Source organism: Trachemys scripta, chromosome 1 (assembly GCF_013100865.1).
Source record: "Trachemys scripta elegans isolate TJP31775 chromosome 1, CAS_Tse_1.0, whole genome shotgun sequence".
NCBI lineage: Eukaryota > Metazoa > Chordata > Testudines > Emydidae > Trachemys > Trachemys scripta.
In genome coordinates this window covers 314,137,296-314,156,499 of record NC_048298.1, presented here as the reverse complement: position 1 = coordinate 314,156,499, position 19,204 = coordinate 314,137,296, and the positions used below count along the sequence as shown (strand labels likewise).

The following is a 19,204-nucleotide window of genomic DNA, read 5'->3' as shown; positions in this document are numbered from 1 at the left end:
GAGGATGGTTTAGCACTTATAGTGCTGTATGTGTTTAAGGATCATTATAAACCTCTGTTTTACATGCTTTTTCTGTTCAAGTGTCAAACTCCTAGCTTCTCTGGATTTATATATGCTTAATCAAGGCAAAAACAAAGCAGTTATATTGCATCTGCACTCTTAAAGATGCAAACTGTATGCTAATTATCTCTCCAGTCCGCCAACAGAAAAGAATTTTTGTAAAGAATATTTGTTATATACATAGAGATGTGAATTGTGTTTTTGGGAAATAATTCTTTCTTTCCTTCTCAAATATGGTTGTTTACATTTCCTATTCAATTAGCTTGACAGTGTATATAACACTGAAATAGTCTTTTGTCAAATTAGACAAGCAAATTCACTGCATCTTGGGGAGTGGTGGTTGCAAGCAAATTAAGATATAATAACCCTTTGAAACATCTCTTCTCTCTTAACTTTGCTAGTATATTTTCACCCAGAAAAATTTTCTTTGGAATTAAATGTCAGAGAATGGCTTCACTAATGTGGGAACTAGCATAAATCTGTAGTCACATGTCTACAGATAACGTAGTAAAAAAATTTCCACTGTAAGTCTGATCATCTCCTGTCTAATTTTCTCAAAAGAAGTTTTTGTTTCTTGTACAGCTTTCTTTCCAAAAGAATGTGTGTGTGGATTTTTGGTTTGGTTTAAGGAAGTTTGAAGAGCCTTTGGTCCTGCATAGCTTAACGTAAGTTATCTACACTTGAGCTGTTCCTCTTGAGTTAGCCCAGCTCACGTGAGTGCGGCCAGACTGTGAAACAAGACTTAAGTTACTGTGTCCACACAGGCACTAAACTCACTCTGTGTATGATACTAAGACTTCTGTGAGCACATCCCATGATTCTTAGCACTGCAGTAAGCTGAAATGAACTAAAAAAAAATTTTTCACAGTATACTGTGAAATAACTTGTCTGTCCTTTTTGGACACGGGCCGGGGCCGGTGGGGAGGGGATTGTGTGAGCAGCTCACAAGTATAGGGCTACAGGCTCAAGCAGTAGTCTGCCAATGGGAGACATTTACCTATGGTTTTCAGCAGAGCCTTGGGTGGCCACAATAAGTGGACCTGATCCCAGCAGCATCTACTGTTCTGGCGAATTGGGGGGGAATAAAAGCTATGGGAGAGGAGAATAGATAGAAGGATCCGCAAAAAAAAAAAAGTAAGATGATTAAAAATCAAAAGAAAAAAACAGTTGGAAAAATGGAAGTGTGTGTGTGGGGGGGGGAGATGCATGTAGTGGCAAAAGTATCAAAGCATTCTTAGGGGTTGTGGGGGGGGGAACACTCCCCATTTGATAATCCTTGCCTAAGAGGTGGGGGACTCCCAACAAGAAAAATAGACTTCAGCAGTAGGATTATTACGTGGTTAGAAGTTGAGCAATGTAAGTTGGTTGGTTAAGACATGAAGGTGTACTTCTTAAGTATACATTAAAAATTAAAGAAAAAATGTTTTCTAATTAGTACTACACATTCTGGTGACAATGGGAAATGGATTGTTGTTCTTCATAGGGAAAGCATGCAGATTCGTTACAAATGATCTTACTCCTGCTTGCAACTCCTCAGCGGCAGACTGGAACTGGCACGCCCCTGAAAACCCAGCCATCCAGTTTGAACTGCATCTGTCAGCTGCAGGAAGTCTAGCAGACCTCCTGCTTAGAGCAGCAAGGAAACAAAACGGCCAAGAAGGGATCCCTTTTATTCTCGCTGACCACAGCAACTCCCAGTATAGCCTGTCTGGCCAGGCCCCTCTCACTGGAACACCTCACAGGCAACCAGAGGAGAAGAGAAGTTGTCAGGGAAGGGCACAGAATTGCCTGGTCTGACTGGACATTGCTCATACTGTGGGACAGCCATGCCCCACTGCTTTCTCTCTCTCCTCCAAATAGCCAGCCCTGGAGGGATGGGAGGGAGACCACCCAAGAGAAGGAGGAACAAGCAGGAGGGTTGACAGCAAGGAGCTTGGTAGCTCCACTCCTTGTTTCTGACCATATCCCCTGTCCCCTTTACCAAGTGATGAGTTAACTCTTATGTCACCACTACTTGCTTATTAAGTGAGACCAAATGGCTGTGCTGTGTGAAGGTTTTCCCTGCCCTTCCCCCAAGCAGGGCTTAGGGAGCATCCATAAAGTTCAAGGAACTCACTTATGGATTATCTCAAGAGTGACCCTTTCAAGTGTTGCTCTTATTTCTATAGCACAGCAGCAGGGACAAGAAAAGGCCCAGAAAGTGCAGTGAGATTCCTTCTATTCATCTTCCTGGGAGCAAGGGCAGCTTTTTTCACAGTTGCGGTTGAAGACCATAGAGGAGGAATCTGAGAATCAATTTTTAAAATGTAATCTGAAACCATCCCCGGTATTATGTGCACTCTATTCCTCCATTAAAGCCTCTGGAAAAGGAAATGTGGGAGAGAAGAGGAATTAGTCCACTCACAAGTAAATCTGTTATGATCTATGCTGTCACAAGTATTCCAAGAGATTCCATATCTTCTCTAGAAGTTTTTAATTTTTTTCAGCCAGCAGAACTTATCATCCCTGTCCTCCCTTGTTCCGTTGCCAGCAGGTACGCAGAAGGTCATAGTATGTTGGAATTCTTCTGGGCGTATGTGCAACGTGCCTCAAGTGGCATGTGACCAGGATTCATCACCAAATTTGGTCCACTGGTTGGATCATTAGCTTCCCCAACCCAGGCCAGGTACTGACGGGGAGTGCAATGTGAACACTGATCCATGCCCCCCATGTTGGAATAAGAGGTTTGTTGTAGAAAATCTGTGTCCACTTCAAAAGCAGAGAAGCTCATTCAGAGAACCGATTCACCAAAGGCTAATGGAATAATCTCCAACAGTATTAGTTGACTCAGGCTTAGCACAAGTAGGCCCTAAGAACAGAACTCCTGTTCTGAACAACCAAGTACTGGTGATGTCTTACAGCACTTCAGCAATGGCCTCTATCAACAAAGAAGGACGTACCAGATCCACAGTCTATGTATGTCTAACCTTTTGTTCCTGAGTGGGTAGACGGGCGTGGGGGAAAGGGAGAACTTTTTATATTCTCAAGCACTACATGTAAAAAGGAAATACACTCCAGAGCAGCAGCTGATGAAGAAGCCAAAGGATAAATCTAGGAAAGTGGAGTTTACAGCCCAAGGTTTTGAGTGGAGAGTCAGGCCGTGGGTCACCCACCTGTCAATGGATCTGTTTGCATCCAGAACCCAGCAAAGAAGAAATCAAAATCTTATACCAGATGAAGAGATTAATAACCCATAGCTATGATTGTGTACTTTCTCCCATCCCCAAATACTGTATATGACTGTCTCTTTCTATTCTTCAGGACAATTTTTAAAGAGCAAAATTTCTAGGGCGATTCCTGGTTCTCATATTCAATTCAGGTGGCAATCACTGCTCAGGTATGCCTACTCTACAAGAAGGATTTGCTCTCAAGGACAGAATTCTGAACCCAAACCTAGAAAAATTAAATCTAGCTACATGATGTTTGAGGTAAAAATTAAAACGGATTATGCAGATGTGTTTATAACATGCTCTTTTTTATCCTTGAGAAAGTATTCCATGAGCAGGGCATGGTCAAGGGCATAATCTAGACGTATGCCAAGTGGTTGTCATCTGCAGATTTTATAAGCTTATTCTCCACTTCTTCATTATCCAAGTCACTAATGAAAATATTAAATTGCACTCGCCCCAGTACAGACCCCAGCAGGACCCCACAAGATATGTCCTCCCAGTTTGACACTGAACCATTTATAATTACAATTTGGGTAAATTTTTTAACCAGTTGTGTACCCACTTTACAGTAATTTTATCTAGACAGCATTTCCCTAGTTTGCTTATGAGATTGTCATGTGGGACTGTGTCAAAGTAAGATTTTTAGGAGTGATCACCACAGAGCGACTTGTAGCATTAGCAGAGCGGTATAGTTAGTCCATAACGCTCTGTGTGCACACCCTTATTCAGAGTAGCAGCAGCCGTGTGAGAGAGAGAGAGAGAGAGAGAAGTATCAGAGGGGTAGCCGTGTTAGTCTGGATCTGTAAAAAGCGACAGAGTCCTCTGGCACTTTATAGACTAACAGACGTTTTGGAGCATAAGCTTTTGTGGGTGAATACTCACTTCGTCAGATGCATGTAGTGGAAATTTCCAGAGGCAGGTATAAATACGCAGGCAAGAATCAGTCTAGAGATAACGAGGTTAGTTCAATCACGGAGGATGAGGCCCTCTTCTAGCAGTTGAGGTGTGAACACCGAGGGAGGAGAAACTGCTTTTGTACTTGGCTAGCCATTCACAGTCTTTGTTTAATCCTGAGCGGATAGTGTCAAATTTGCAAATGAACTGAAGCTCAGCAGTTTCTCTTTGAAGTTTGGTCCTGAAGTTTTTTTGCTCTAGGATGGCTACCTTTACATCTGCTATTGTGTGTCCAGGGAGGTTGAAGTGTTCTCCTACAGGTTTTTGTATATTGCCATTCCTCATATCTGACTTGTGTCCATTTATCCTTTTAAATAGGGACTGTCCAGTTTGGCCGATGTACATAGCAGAGGGGCATTGCTGGCACATGATGGCGTTTATTACATTGGTGGACGTACAGGTGAATGAACCGGTGATGATGTGGCTGATCTGGTTAGGTCCTGTTGCTGGTGTAGATATGTGGGCAGAGTTGGCATCGAGGTTTGTTGCATGGATTGGTTCCTGAGTTAGAGTTGTTATGGTGCGGTGTGTGGTTGCTGGTGAGAATCTACTTAAGGTTGGCGGGTTGTCTGTGGGCGAGGACTGGCCTGCCTCCCAAGGCCTGTGAAAGCGAGGGATCATTGTCCAGGATGGGTTGTAGATCACTGATGATGCGTTGGAGAGGTTTTAGCTGAGGACTGTAGGTGATGGCCAGTGGAGTTCTGTTGGTTTCTTTCTTGGGCTTGTCTTGCAGCAGGAGGCTTCTGGGTACACTTCTGGCTCTGTTGATTTTGTTTCCTTATTTCCTCGTGCGGGTATCATAGTTTTGAGAATGCTTGGTGAAGAACTTGTAGGTGTCGGTCTCTGTCTCAGGGGTTGGGGCAAAATGTGGTTGTATCTCATCGCTTGGCTTTAGACAATGGATCATGTGGTGTGTCCGGGATGGAAACTGGAGGCATGAAGGTAGGCATAGCAGTCAGTGGGTTTTCGGTATAGGATGGTATTAATGTGACCGTCACTTATTTGTACCATGGTGTCTAGGAAGTGGACCTCCCATGTAGATTGGTCCAGGCTGAGGTTGATGGTGGGATGGAAGCTGTTGAAATCATGGTGGAATTCTTCGAGTCTGTTTCCCATGGGTCCAGATGATGATGTCATCAATGTAGTGTAGGTAGAGAAGGGGCGTGAGTGGACGAGAGCTGAGGAAGCGCTGTTCCAGGTCAGCCATAAAAATGTTGGCATATTGTGGGGTCATGCAGGTACCCATAGCGGTGCCACTGGTCTGGAGGTATATATTGTCACCAAATTTGAAATAATTGTGCGTGAAGATAAAGTCACAGAGCTCAGCAACCTGTTGTGCTGTGGCATCATCAGGGATACTGTTCCTGACAACTTGTATTCCATCTGTATATGGGATGTTTGTGTAGAGAGCCTCCACATCCATGGTGGCTAGGATGGTGTTTTCTGGAAGATCATCAATGCATTGTAGTTTTCTCAGGAAATCAGTGGTGTCACAGAGATAGCTGGGAGTTCTGGTGGCGTAGGGTCTGAGTAGGGAGTCCACCAATGCGGACAGTCCTTCAGCGAGAGTGCCAATTCCAGAGATGCCAGTTCCACAAACCTGGAAATCCTGGACACCCCATCATCACTTCAGTTCATTTGCAAATTTGACACCATCAGCTCAGGATTAAACAAAGACTGTGAATGGCTAGCCAACTACAAAAGCAGTTTCTCCTCACTTGGTGTTCACACCTCACCTACTAGAAGAGGGCCTCATCCTCCCTGATTGATCTAACCTCGTTATCTCTAGACTCTACTGCTTTTTTGGGGGGTGGGAGGGGGTTAGGGTCTCTCTACTTCTCCCTCCCCATTCTCTACCAAACGGTATCTGTGCTTATTCATTCAGAGTCATGGAACTCTCATGCCCTGTAGGATCATATCCAACATACGAAGAGAGGTGTGGGGTGATTACCTGGTCATGTTTCCACAACCTTCACCAAATTTGACAAATTAAATATATGGGCCTTCTCAATCCCTGTTTTAGGAAGGAGGATTCTGTATACTATGCTCCTCCAGTAACTAAAATATTAATTTTAAAAAGACACATAGCTACCTCTTAGTCATCCTTTGTTTTCCCCTCTTGTGACAAAGTGGTATCGAACATCCCATTATAACGGATCTGTGAACTTTCCCTGTGAAGAGTAGGAAAATTTGAGATTACCTTCCCTGAAAGTTCCCTTTCTTCTAGAGGGAAAGTGGGAAAGTCCTTAGATCCAGACTACCTAGCATGAGAACTGAAAGAGTCTTAAAATTGTCATGCACTTCTACATTTTCTTTGTAGGACATTTATGTAGGTTATATGTATGTATGCCCTCTGGAAAGTGGGGTGAACTTTGATGTTGGCTGTGCAGTAGGAAATATTTATATGAACTTCTTATTCTATCTAATAACCTGTGAATTAACATTTTTAAAGGGTTTAGTTTTACGAAGCAGCTTTGGAAATATCTCTGGTTGGTTGGGTCTTCAGGAGTGTGGCCACTCCCAATCTCTCTTGATGTCAAATGAAATTTAAAATAAAACCCAACAACTTCAGACTCACTTTTATTGTGATGTGACTTTTAAAAAATGCCATTTGAATTTTGCATTACTTGGAATTTTGGAACTGTGTCCCTTCTTGACATCCGAGTTGACATATGCACTGCTAATACTCTTGTTACATGCAAATAACATTTGGACTAAGCATAACTTCCAAAATTGACATGCTTTAATTGGTTTCATCATAAACTTGGCCAATATTTGAAGGAATCAGCAGAAACTTACCCCTCCTAGACATTGCGTATATACATAACCTAGATATGTGGCTTTCTTCACTCGTCTTGTCTGGCTAGATGTTGGATTTAGGGCATTCATTGTTCATATGTTTACATTCCTTAATATGCTGGAACTGTTATTGATTGTGTTCTAAGATTGCCTACCCATCTCTGTTAAAAGCCTGATGTTTGTTCTATGCATTCGATACTAAGACTGGACTCTTTAACTTAGGTATAAATAGTCTTTTGAGCTCTAGCTTATGTCCTATACTATGTTTAATATAGCCTTTTTAGGGCGCATGATGATTCATTTATCTCTTTCATTGCTTCTGTAGATGTTTAAGACATACATGAACCTGTCTTTGGTTGGTGTTTGTGCTGCATCAGTAACTGGCAAAGATATTGTAAGATACTTATGAATCAAGTGTAGGGACTGTGACTATTGGCCCTGGTGTCAAGTGCATAAATGAGCTATTTTGTAAAATCGGTTCATTTAAAGAGGAAATAATAATGTAATGTTGGTGCCAGAGCTCTGTGAACAAATTCAAACATTGGATGCTATGTTCTTGCAGAGTTTTCTCTACGCTGTTGTTCAGAGTGAAAGGAAAAACTCTTTCCCATCAGGCAACATATTGTTTTCATAGATCTGACCACTATCAGAAGTACCTACGTACTTTATGCATAAAATTAGATGGACCAGTTGATGTTAAAAGAAGCCGACGTATCCATTACAGTATTTAAATTTATTATTGGAACACATTTTATTGTTTTTTTCATAATTTAGGTTGTTTTTCACTTCCACCTGTTTTTTATTTGATTAGTTGATAATTCTTTAAGTTCTCTTTTAAAGACCAGTAACATTTTATATATTTCCATAAATTTGAGAATCTCATGGGGATTAATAACTGAAGATTTTCAGAATAGTGGTGTTGTATGGGTTTATCTTCACTCCATAACTTCCCAAGGAAGTGACGTTTTTATGTTCCTCACATTTTTAGATTAGGTTGAAGTGGGAGCGGGCACCTGGCAGACTTATGTGACTTTTTTTATGCATAACCTTCCAAGCCAGATACTTCACTGTTGCCTCTGTAGAGATGATAAACTTACTAAGTGGAGTAAAAACAATGAGGAGTACTTGTGGCACCTTAGAGACTAACACATTTATTTGGGCATAAGTTTTCGTGGGCTAAAACCCACTTCATCAGATGCATGGAGTGGAAAAGAGAAATAGTTACCTAAGATTGTGGGTGAACACCAATGGTCATACTTTTAACAGTATATTTTAGCAATTTTTGGGAAATAACTGGCGCAACACAGTTCATTACACTTTCTAAACTAACACTCCTGTAAAGCCATCCCTCTCGCGCTCTCTCTCTCATGTGCACTTTTGTTTTGAGAAGGCTACTGGTATCTTTTTTTTTGTTTGTTTGTTTGAGCAAGTAATTTTGCAGTTTTGAATCACTATTTCAGGGGTGGGCAACCTATGGCAGCACGTGAGCTGATTTTTCAGTGGCACTCACGCTGCCTGGGTCCTGGCCACCGGTCTGGGGGGCTCTGCAGCTTCATTTAATTTTAAATGAAACTTCTTAAACATTTTTAAAACCTTATTTACTTTACATACAACAATAGTTTAGTTATATATTATAGACTTACAGAAAGAGACCTTCTAAAAACATTAAAATGTATTACTGGCACGCAAAACCTTAAATTAGTGAATAAATGAAGACTTAGCACACCACTTCTGAAAGGTTGCCGACCCCTACACTATTTTATAGACCATCAAATCTGGCCCTTACATAAATATACATATTACATATATCGTATATACTCGATCATAAGCTGGTTCATTTATAAGCCGACATCCCCCACCAAGATGGATAAGTAAAAATGAAATTTTTTTTTGACCCATTCATAAGCCGACCCTATAATTCGGGGTCAGCAAACTTTTTGGCTCCCGGGCCATCAGGATAAGCTGTTGGCGGGCAGAGATGGTTTGTTTACCTCGAGCATCCACAGGCATGTAAACCAAGTGTCCCGGCGCACCAGCGGCTTACCCTGACGGGCCGGGAGAGCATAACCCCTGTGACCACCTCCGATGTAAACCTCCCTCTTCCCCCCCCCCCCCAGCCTGGGACCCCCAAACTCTCCCCATCCCATCCCTTCCCACCTTATCTGAGGAAGGCCAGGGGAGGATGTCTCTGGCCTGGTTGGAGCTGCTCTGGCAGGCTGGGCAGCGCGGCCGCAGCCTACTCCAGTGGGCCAGACCGTGCGGCGCGGCTGCAGCATGTTGCAGCAGGCTGGGCCAGGTGGCATGGCCGCAGAATACTCCGGCAGGCCAGGCGGCGCGGCCACAGCCTGCTCTGGGGGGCGGGGCTAAGCGGCACAGCTTCAGCCTGCTAGCCCCGCAGGTGCTTCGGAGGCTGGGGGGAGAGCAGCGTGGCCAGAAGTGGAGACACTCTCGCCCTGCGTCTTCCCTTCTGGCTCTGCTGCCTCTCCTCCCTCCCTCTGTTGGGAGGGGCTGTGTCCCATCTCTTCCTCTCCCTCTCTATACCTGTTCATAAGCTGGTGCTTCCCTTTTTTACTAAAAAGAAATTGGTGTGTGTGTGTGTGTGTGTCCGTCCGTCCGTCCGTCCAAACTCAAGGTTACACATTTGATTGAGTTTGGTGATTCTTTACCCCACTGTACCTGGAATTCTGAGTAAGCATACTTGATAAATTGGAAATGAAATGGGTGGTGGCACAGGCTGGTACTGTGATTTAAACACATTGTTTCTATGAAGAATTGCGGAGCAACTTTTTTACATCTATGTTATCGTCACCTGATTTCATTGTTGTTCCAAATTAATTGGCAATAAAAGCAGCTTTCCAAATCAGAAAAATTGCTTAGTCCTAGCTATTTTTGAAGTATTTTTGACAGGGGCTGCAATCTGTTTACTCTGTATTGAATGTAATACCCTATTTATATAAGCAATGGTTAAAAAAATAAAAAACTCTTGGCTTATGATGTCTGTCTTGCATTTGATAAACATGGATATTTCCCTGTCTGTTTCCTAATGGAGCTGAACTTCTGATAGTTTGTGTACTAGCTTTGTTGGTTGTCAGCACAACTTTAGACATCCTTGCATTAAATTAGTTGCTGTTTCACAGCTAGCCGGGGACAGTGATGCTATTTTAATTGGCCCTGCAATACTTGTGGATTTTTTCCTATTGGTGGGGAGCGTTGGTAACATGCCTTTCCTGGTGGCAAAGTGGGGATTTATATAAATATGAATTAATATTTTTCACTGCAAATGACATTCACCACTATTTTTATAACTATTTTAAAGTTCAATAGGTCAGTGAGTTTTGGCCTAGAATTGAGCGTTCCTTTTTTTTTTCCTTTGGTTTCCTGTTGAATGTTTTATTCAATATCTTTGGTACAGCTACTGGAAAAATTATGTTTTCAATTTAATCAGGATGTGTAGCTATGGAATGTTATCTATATTGTTCTAAGAGCTAAATTTAGGATGACTAAAATATTTATGCTCTTTGGGAATATCAAAATATCTTGGTTCAGCATGTGGAACAATCTCCATTTATATATTTAGATTTACTAAAGGTCTAGGTGCCGATACAACAGTTTAAATACATAGAAAAGAATACATGTCTTTAACTAAAAGGAAGTACCCAAGGTCACTTCACAATATTATACGTTTAATATTAACAAAACAGTCCATTTAACAATTAAGAACTTAAATTAAATGCTTCTGAATAGACACTCCAGATCCTAACACACCTTTGCGGTTGTGATTGACTTGTATTTGGTATCTGTTTGTACACAATTATTTAAAAGTATGCTTTGTATCCTAAAGACAAAACTTAGAATTGACTACTTAAAACTTTTTACTTGAATTACTTAGTGCATTCTAATCTATTCTCTTTAGTCTCAGTAAATTGACTTCGTGGAATCTGTGGTAAATCTCTACATAATCCCATAAAGGTGTAAACTCTCTAAGGCAAGGATTGTCTATTTGTTTTGTTTGTACAGCACTTAACAAAATGGTTTCCTGGTCCATGACTAGGGCTTCTAGGCACCATGGTAATACAATAAAAAGGAACTAAAAAGAAGAAATAATTGACTAGGTTATGCAAAATTTAACTATAGTTTGTACACACAATGTTGGTGCAAGTTCTCAGGGAGAAAGAATACATCCTGTTTTGAAGTATTAAGGCTAGGTGCGCTTATTGTACATAGTTGTAATGACAGAGTAATTGCAAATTCTTCTTCGAGTACTGGTCCTTCTGTGTATTCCACACATGGGTACACATGTGCACCATACACCTGAGATCAGAGTTTTCTAGGAAATAGTGTCTGTTGATTTGCACATGTACAGTTGTTCTCCTCGTGCTCTGAATCGAGGGTATAAGGGGACGTGAAGACCAATGTGTCTCTAGTTCCTTCTTACCGTGATATGGCCTGAGTCACAATCCTCTGTGTCCAAAACTATTTTCATCTAACTTCTAATCTGTAAATACATGTGTTGTGCATAGTTTTGGTGTTTTTAGTCTTTTAATGTTTATAGTTAGTGGAGTTTTCCCCACACCGAAAAGCCATGCCCAGAGTTGAGAGGTTCAGGAACTTTATCTCCTGCTCCTTCTCCATCAGTGACAAAGACCAGCGCTGCCTTTACTGCCTTGGGGTATATCATATCACTGCCAAGTAGTCACTTATTCCCAAAATCACAAGGGATGAGAGCTCCATCTGCAGAAACATTTCATGGAGAAGTCAATGAGACCCCAGTTGGATCCAGGTCAGGGAGATTCCCCTGTATGGCAGCCTCAGACAGCAAGCAGCGCCCCTCTATGCATGAGCCCTGGAGCAGAGGCCAAAAACATTAAGCCTAAGAAACCCTCTCACAAAAGTAGGGGACATGAGGATAAGCATAAGGATAGATTCCCATTCGATCTGCCTCTAAGAAAAGGGATCCCTGTCTGCCTCAGTCCAAGTTGCACGAGTCCTGCATGCGCTCCTAAAGACTCAGGTTCACAAATCTTCTCACAGAGAAGAGAAGTTGCAAAGGAAGAAGGATCTATTAGCTCTGGCTCTTGCTCCAACTCACAGGCTGACAGATGGGCACACGCAGTCTCTGGTTGGAAGTTCTATGTTGGACTTCCATTCGATGGCACCCACATACTCCAGAAAGGATCTGCCAAGAGCTGTCTCCTTAGATTTGCTGTATCCATTGATCCAACCTTCTGGACTCCTCAAACGCCAAGACTGAGACCTTTACCTCACCGGAGCATATTTTTGTCTTATGCTTCCTATAATCTCCTGTTCTCTCAGGTCTGTTCCTCCGCTTGAACATTCTGACATCAGAAAAAAACACCTCAAAGAGAGATGGCCTCTCTCCTACCCCATCCACAGCCCGGAGCATGCTTCCACTGGTACTGTTGGTAGAATTTGAACCTACCTTTTCATAAGATGAGTCTAATGTTCTGGAGGAATCTTAACGCCTTTGAGAGAATCCAGTCTGGATATAACTTCCTCAAAGTCTTGGAGCTGCCTTCCTCCCAGAAATGCCTAACCAGGGACAATTGGTACCCAAAATCTTGGGGCCCTCCTCAACCAGTTGAGACTTCATACTGGCCCTCCTGGGGCTCATGGATCATACACTAGAAGCTCTGGATCTGGATGAGAATCACACCATCCCTCTTCCCCGATCAATACCGCCCAGCCCATCAGAGTACATGGAGGAGGAAGTTGAGTTGGCTCCGCTGGACAGTTCCAAGAGGTGTGTCGTCCTCAGCACCAGATGAGGGAATCACTCTGTCATCCCTGTCTCCACCTGATGACCACAGGGAATACCAGGAGCTTGGCAATGGAGCTCAGGATCCCTCTTGAGGAGGTCAGTGACATGTAACATAGACTCCCAGACACTTTAAAAACCTCTGGCCCTAGCACAGTGGCCCTCCCAGTAAATGAGGCCATAAATGGAATCTGCCAGCCTCCTGTGCCCTGCAAGGGGCTAAAAACATTATTAAATTCCAGCTGAAAGGGCAGATTCTTATTTACCCACCCAGTGCCCAATTCCTTGGTGGTGCATGCAGTCACAGAAAGATCCAGGTGGCATCAGACCAAGGCAACTCTATCAGATAAGGGTGCTAAATGCCTTGATTTTTCTGGGGAGGAAGGTATCTTCACTGACCAGCCTTCCGTTTAGAATTGCTAACTACCAGGCCCTGTTAGCAAAATATGAATTCACAAATTATTCCATACATCTGGAATTCAAGGGCAAACTTCCGCCGGAGGATGGGGCTCAATTCTAAGCCTTCATTCATGAAAGCAAATTGGTGGCTAAGTTTTTGCTCCAAATGGTGATTGCCATGTCTATAGTCATGAGGCAAGAGACCTGGCTTAGCTCTTTGGGGTTACCTAGGGAAGTCCAGGATACCAGGAGGACTTGCCCATTGATGAGTCTAATCTCTTCATTAACGAGATGGTTGAGTCACTACGCCCACATAAGGACTCTAGGGCAACCCTACTCTCCCTGGATATTTACACCCTGGCTTCGGAGAGAAAGCACCATAAGCAGGTTTATAAACTTAGACCTCCCCCTCAACACTTTTGTCACCTGTGCTCTTATGAACTGCCATGCAAGAGGGTACAAAAATCCTGATTTGTGACTTCTTCCACTTCAACTGCCACGCAACCCCACCCACCAACCAGGTGTTCCTTTTGATGGGATGCTCAAGAGCCACATTCCTCTATTAGTACCATCCTTCACTGCCCCCCAAACCTTTGGTGGCCACCTCACTCACTTCGCTCACAACTGGAGGGCAATAAGGTTGGACAAGTGGATGCTAAGGATTATTCACTCCAGCTACACAATCAAGTTTGTGTCTCCTCCCCATCACAAACCCCCTTTTCACGGACCACTCTCATTAGGAGGTCTTCCATCAGGAGGTGGAGTCTCTTCTTCAGCGAGGGGCTATAGAGCACAAGCCACCTCAACATCAAGGGAAAGGGTTCTATTTCCCATATTTCTTTTCCCCCCAACAAAATCAGAGGTTGGAAACCAGTTCTCGATCTATGACAACTCTTCATCGTTGTTTGAAAATCAGAATTTCTCATAGTCACATTGGCATTAATAATGCCTTTTCTCAAGGAGGGCACATGGCTTGTGGCTCTCGTTATGAAAGATGCCTACTTTCATGTGTGCGTTCTCTCATCCCACAATAGGTTCCTCAGATTCCTGGTAAGACAAGAGCCAATACCAATTCAGAGTGCTCCCATTCAGTGTAACTACAGAAACCAGGGGCTTCACAAAGGTCTTCAGTAATGGTAGCTTGGATGAGCTTGGCAACTGGCTTCTGACGGGTAGCTCCAGCAAGAAGGTTCCGTTGGCGACCCTACTCCTAATTTGTCTGCTACCTTCCTTGGTCAATATGGAAAATTCCACTTTGATTCCCACAAAGACCATGGACTTTATAGGAGTAATCCTTAACTTGTCTACAGCAAGGGCCTGTCTTTCTATGGAAAGATTCTAAGTGCAGGTCTATGGTACAAACTTACATTGGCGCAGCTGTGCTGCTGTAGCATGTCCGGTGAAGATGCTCTAAGATGATGGGAGAGAGAGCTCTCCCATTGGCTTACTAACTCCACCTCCGTGAGGGGCAGTAGCTATGTTGGTGGGAGAGACTACACGGGGTTGAGGTGGATTTTTCACAACCCAGGGCGACCTAGCTATATCGAAGTAAATATATAGTGTAGATCAAGCCTTAGTTGTGAACAACTTGGTAAGACAAGTCACTCTTAGACCACAGTGAAGGTCTACCTTTCCCTACAAGGCCACATGGCCTCATGTATTTACGTAACACCGTTTGCCAGGCTCCACTTCCATTACCTACAGGCCTAGCTGTGGTCTGTTTATGAATACTAGGGTAACAATTCCCACAAAGGTAGTGGCTTCTGTAGTTTGAAGGATAGAACAAGTGAGTGTGTGGGAGACCCTTTCCTTACACCCACACCTGATGTGACCATTATCATGGATGCATCTCTCATAGTTAGGGGAGCCCCCATGGATAAACACATTGCACAGGGCACTTGTCTCTTAGGATGCCAGGTTGCGTATCAGCCTGCTAGAGAGTGGTACATCTAGCCTGAAACACATTCCTTTCACTCATTTGGTCCCACCATATCCAGATAATGTCAGATAACATGATAGCTGTTTTCTACATAAACCGGGTGGAGCAGGATCCCTTCTTCTCTCTGTAGCAGCATATATACCTTCTAGGTGTGCAGAACTCTCTGGCAGACAGTCTCCACAGACCACGAATGGGAGATATGTTGTTCTGTCCTGAACAAGATCCCCACCCATCCTTGTGCCTGTTTGCCTCCCAGACGAACAAAAAGTTTCCTCTGTACTGCTCAAGAGCAGCTCTGGGCCAAGGCTCTAGTGTGACGCCCTTCTGGATGAACTACCTCAGGTATGCCTTTCTTCCTATCCCAGTGATATCACCGGTCCTACAACAGATTCACCATAGCAAAGCTTGGGTCATTTTTATCGTGCCCAACTGGCCCAGGCAGTTTTGATTTTCAGACCTTCTATGAATGTCATGCCGGTGAGAGGTCAGCTACCCCAACCCAAGCTCTCTTCATCTCACGGCTCCACCTCCATATTTGGATGGGTGTCAGACCTGGAACATACATGTTCGGAGTTTGTTCAGTCTGTTCTCAATCAAAGTAGTAGAAAGGACTCCATCAGAAAATGCTGTCTGGCCAAAGGGAGACATTTCTCCACCTGGATACAGCAGAACCAGTTATCCCCTGAATCCAGGGGATAATTAGTCCAGACTGTCTACTCACTCTTAAGATATCAGGTCTTTCCATTCGCTCAGTGCAGGTCCATCTTTCAGCAATCAGCACTTTCCATCCTCCATTTGAAGACTATACTGTTTTCACTCATCCCACTACAGCCAGATTTCTGAAGGGCCTCATTAGGACATTGCCACCAGTGGCAAAATGAACAACTCAGTGGGATCTTAATCTTGTTCTTGCAGTACTTACCAGACAGCCTTTTGACCCGCTCACCACCTGCTTAATGTCCTATCTCTCTCTGAAAGTTGCCTTCCTAGTCATCATCATCACATCAGCCAAAAGGGTGAGTGAACTGGGAATGCCTACAGCCGGCAGACCCATCATACACCGTATTTCGTAAGGAGAAGGTTTCCCTTCATTTCCACCCAAAATTCATCCCTTAGACAATTTGAGTTTCATTTCAATGAACCTATTCACACACCAGTATTCTTTCCAAAACCTCATGCCTCCAATGAGGAGAGACTACTTCATTCTCTCGATATCCAATAGGCTTTGGGGTTCTACCTGCACAGAACAAATCAATTGGGAGAACACCTAGACTATTTGTTTCTTTAGGGAGCAACCTAAAGAACAAGCATTACCTGCTTGTAACAAAGTGGCCTCTGGCGGGACACAACTGAGAGTATCAGTTCAGAACAAATTGCTTAGAGCAGGGCAGTCACAGCCCAAAACTGGAGGTCCTTTATTACTAAGGCACACCAAACCAGCCAAACAGAGAGGACTTTGGTTGTACCCCACTGGCTAATCAGAAGTCATACAAGCAATTCCCTCAGATACTCCAGTTCCCTTGTATCACCACCAGCACCACTCCTTACGGGGATGAATGGTTATGAAAACCAATCCCCCAGTAAAAGAAAAAAAGTTCTCCCGATCCCAAAGGACCAAGCCCCAGACCCAGGTCAATAAAAAAAAATAAGATCTTACTCACAAATCATGCATTTGCTAGTCCTTTAGAATCTAAAATCTAAAGGTTTATTCATAAAAAGAAAGAAATATAGATGAGAGCTAAAATTGGTCAAAGTAAACAATTACAGCAATGGCAAAGTTCTTGGTTCAGGCTTGTAGCAGTAGTGGAATAAACTGCAGGCTCAAATCAGGTCTCTGGAGTACATCCATAGCTTGGATGGGTCATTCAGTCCTTTTTCAGAGCTTCAATGTAGCAAAGTTCCTCCAGAGGTAAGAAGCAGGACTGAAGACAAAATGGAGATGATGCAGCTGCCTTCTATAGTCCTTTTGCCATGTGGCTTGTGCTTCCTTTGTTCCAAACACAAGCTGCCCAGCACATGGCATAGAAAAACCTTAGAGTTCTTTCCATAGGCATGTCCCTGCATGCCTTGCTGAGTCACAAGGTGTATCTGCCTTCTCTCAATGGGTCAGTTGTATAGCTGATGGTCCTTTAATGGGCCATCAAGCAGGCTAGGCAGTGCTGATGCCAAATTGTCTTGGGTGTCACCCAGAAGCATAACACAAGTTTGAAATACAGACAGTATAGAGCCAATACTTATAACCTTAAATACAAAAATGATACATGCATATAACCAGCAAATCATAACCTTTTCATAGACACCTTACTTGACCTCCTTTGTACAATAGGACCTTGGTTGCAACAATGATCTATACGGTCGCAGTTTGTGTCAATAATGTCATGCTGCTCAGAGACTTTCTAAGTGGATCTCTAGCTCATCTGTGTATTGTTATCAACGGATGCATATTCTTCCCCCAGAGGGGGGGAGGGTCCACTCCATTAGAGCACAAGCAAATTCTGCAGCATCTCTTCGAGACATAGCTAGGACATATATAGGATGGCTACCCAGAGCTCCATCCTTCTTACTTTCACCAAACATTAGACAATAGTCCAGACCTCTTCTGCAGATACCCAGCTGTAGGGACAGGAGTGTTTGTTAGATGTCTTGTATCAACTGCATCCTCACCCCCTCCCCTTGTTTGATGCCTGCTTAACATTTGCCCATGTGTGAAATACATATAGGGACCAGCACTTGAAAAAGAAATTGAGGTTACTTACCTGTAACTGGAAGTTTTTCTAGATGTGTGGTCCCTATGTGTGTTCCACTATCCACCCTCCTTCCTCTCTGTTGCGGATCATGATTGGATTCAGGGTAAGAAGGAACCGGAAAGGCATCGCTCTGCACTGCCCCTTATACCTTTGGTTCAGAGGATGAGGAGAACAATTGTGTATGTGTGGACCAACGGACACTACTTGCTAGAAATATCCAATCTCAGGTGCATGGCGCACATGCGTATCCGCATATGGAATACAGATAGGGACTACACATCTTGAAGAACCTCCAGTTCCAAGTAAGTAATCTCCATTTTTCAAATCAGACCACCAGTTTAGATTAATATGATCAGATCTAAACAATTTGTCTATTGTATAATTACTAAAGTGTAATAGCACTTTAAAACAAGAACCCAAATATTATATTAAACTTTAAACTACTTTGTCGATATCATTATATGAGAAACTGTTAAATTTTGGTGGGTGGTTCTTCTGTGATCCAATTTGTTCTGGCTAAGTTCCTTTGTAGAGTAATGTTGAATAATAAACGAGTGAAAATAATACTTTCCATGCTTTGCTGAAGTGTATAACTAATCTGTGGATGGTAGAAACCTGGAACAGAAATGGAGGCTAGACCAAAAAACAGAGGGGTGCCTGTAAAGGAAATTAAATAAGGATTTTTAGCATGTGGCTTAGTGTGCAAACACAGCAGCAACACTGACGCATAAATGGAAAAGTCACAGTGAAGACTGACACTCCATCATTAATTTGTACCTTTATATATGACCTACACATTGTATATGTTCATATCAGTGCATGATCTTGCATACCAAGTACATTGGAACTTAGACATGACAGGATGATGTATGGATGGAATGTCTGCTTTAAAACTGGATATCCCTGGCCAGTTTACATTTCAGTATTAAATTTAGTACTTCCCTATTGGAAATGGGTTATAGTGGACATGCCCATATGTCCCAAAGAAAGCCATAACACCAACAGGGTCCCTGTCATGATGCCTAGTGTGGAAAATCATTCCTGACATCAAATTAGGTGATTGGTTGAACACTGTGTAGTAACAATACTTGCTGTAGAAAAGATTGGTGCATATCTGAGTTTGATATTTTTATGTGCACTTTCAGAGCAATCCTAATGTATGTGTTATGGAGAGAATATGGTTATTTATCCCAGTCCATAAATAGCCTTCTCTTTCATATTATAAACATATATTAACATGACAATGAAGTTGCTGGTGGTAAACTTGATATGGCTTCAATATTTGTGTGAACGATGGCTAAGAATGCCATCCCCAGCTTTG

General features: G+C 42.9%; 1 protein-coding gene across 8 annotated transcripts in view; it reads left to right on the top strand.

Annotated features, from left to right (window-relative positions):
- The window catches only part of YAP1 (Yes1 associated transcriptional regulator), a 151,426-nt gene that overhangs the window by 48,557 nt on the left and 83,665 nt on the right, over nucleotides 1–19,204 (top strand). The window lies entirely within an intron of this gene.